The 2,043-nt window shown below is 40.7% G+C and overlaps 1 pseudogene; it reads left to right on the top strand.

Moving 5' to 3' along the window:
• Window positions 1-1,139: 1,139 nt before the first annotated feature.
• On the top strand, window positions 1,140-1,221 carry LOC114206244 (U4 spliceosomal RNA; annotated as a pseudogene).
• Window positions 1,222-2,043: the final 822 nt, after the last annotated feature.

The following is a 2,043-nucleotide window of genomic DNA, read 5'->3' as shown; positions in this document are numbered from 1 at the left end:
TAAAAATCAACATTTTTAAATATGACAAAGTGATATTAAAGTTTTTGGGTTAAAAACCTTCTGCCTATAGCTACCATGTAATTTTTTTTGGTTCCTATTTATAGCAAAATTCCTTCCAAGTGGTCTGTGGAGATAACTTCCAATTTCTCTTCTCTCATTCTTTTGAGCCAACTTCAGTTAGATTTTCTCTCTCACCACACCACCAATGACCCAACATTGCGAATCCCATCTAAGCTTCATGTTCATTGATGTGAGGACAGCCTTTACAAATGGCTTCCCCTGGACTTCCAGGAAACCACCCTTTTCTGGTTCCCTCCCCCTTCACTGACTACACCTCAGAATCTTGACTTCTAAACATTGGGGTGCCCATGTCTAAGTCTTTGATGCTCCTTTCTGCTTCTACCCATGACTGCTCCCTCAGTGACTTCCCCCAGTCTGGTGACTTCAGTACCTTCTTTATGCTGGAAATTTCTAAAGTCCTATTTCTAACCAAGACCTAAAGAACAGATTCTTGTATTAATGCTGTTTTCCTGGCATTTCCAACTGGACACTTAATAGGCATCTCAAAGTAAATGGGTCCAAAACAGAACCCTACCAACATTTTCCTACTTCTCTTCCCCACCTTAGCAAACTACAACTCCATCCTTCTAGCTGCTCAGACCAAAAACTTTGGCGTCATCTCTGGTTCTTCTAGATCTCTCATCTCAGAGGCAACCCCTCAGAAAATTCTGTCGGTATTACCTCCAGAATATATGTGGAATGTGAAACCACGTATTGCCACTGTCTCTTTTCCCATCCTGGTCCGAGCCACCATCATCTTTGCCCGGATTATCCTAATAGTCTTCTACCTAGTGCACCTGCTGCCGCCCTTTCTCCTCTTCCGTCTCTTCCCAGCACAGGATCCAGGACTGTCCTTATAAAACATACATCTGGTCATGCCATCTTCCTCCTCCAAGTCCTCCAGTATTATTCCACACCCAGAACACAAACAAACAAAACACACATACACATACAACACACAGAACAAAATACAATACTTTAAAAGCTTCACATCTTACCTAGATTAAAAGCTAAAATTGATTAGTAGTCTCTAACCGTCTGTCTCCAGGAGTCTGCTATGTTCTTCCTCTCCTGCCCAAAGCTTTGCGCAGTGGCAGTATCGTAGCCAATGAGGTTTATCTGAGGCGCGATTACTGCTAACTGCTAACTGAAAACTTCCTCTCCTGCTTACACCCCTGCTTTCCAGCCGTTAGCCCCTTCGTGCCACTTGCCTCTGGGAAGAGTGTCCTTTCTCAGAGCTTTGCACATGCTCTTCTTTCTGCCTGGAACACTCCCCAGCTGCCTGTAGAGGCCTTTCCCTCACCTCCTTCAAGTCTTTGCTCAAGTATCACTTTCTCAATAAAACCTTCTTTATTGACAAAAGCACTTCCAAGCATCCTTCCCTGTTTTATTTTTCTTCAGAGTATTTACCACTATTTCTCTGTTTCTGTCCCTTTCTCTCTCTCTCACACACACCCATACACACACACACACACACACACACACATTTATTCTGTTTACAGTCTGTTTTTCCACACAAGAATGCATGACCTATGAGGGCCAGGGTTAGGTTTTTTTTTTTTTTTTTTCTAATTTGTTTTGCTTATGGTTACAGTCCTAGCACTAAAAATAGTGCTTGGTACATAAAAATCCATGAGTAGAACTTGTAGAGTGGATGCATAAATGGTAGGTAGATAATTAAAGGGCTATGCATTTTTGTGGAAGAAATATTAAGACATTATAACTAGCAATTATTTTAGAGGGGAGAGGCTTTTATAAATGTGTCGGCATTGATATTACAGGATATTATAGCATATTTGTTGATTTTTTTCTGTATGCTCTGTCTTTTAAAAAATGTAACAAATTTTATTTTACATAAATCCACAAAACCTTTAAAACTGCTGTTGCAGTTACAAACAAGCAATTCACCCAGTGACCAAACAGTGGTAGAATAATGAGTTGTCCAGCTAACTGAATAGTCCCACATCGAAAGAATGACATGAA

The sequence above is a fragment of the Eumetopias jubatus genome, unplaced genomic scaffold, assembly GCF_037043125.1.
Source record: "Eumetopias jubatus isolate StellerSeaLion01/CBP00866 unplaced genomic scaffold, mEumJub1_p1.0 scaffold_2, whole genome shotgun sequence".
Lineage (NCBI taxonomy): Eukaryota > Metazoa > Chordata > Mammalia > Carnivora > Otariidae > Eumetopias > Eumetopias jubatus.
Note: the sequence above shows the minus strand (reverse complement) of the source record. Positions and strands in the feature narration are given on the sequence as shown.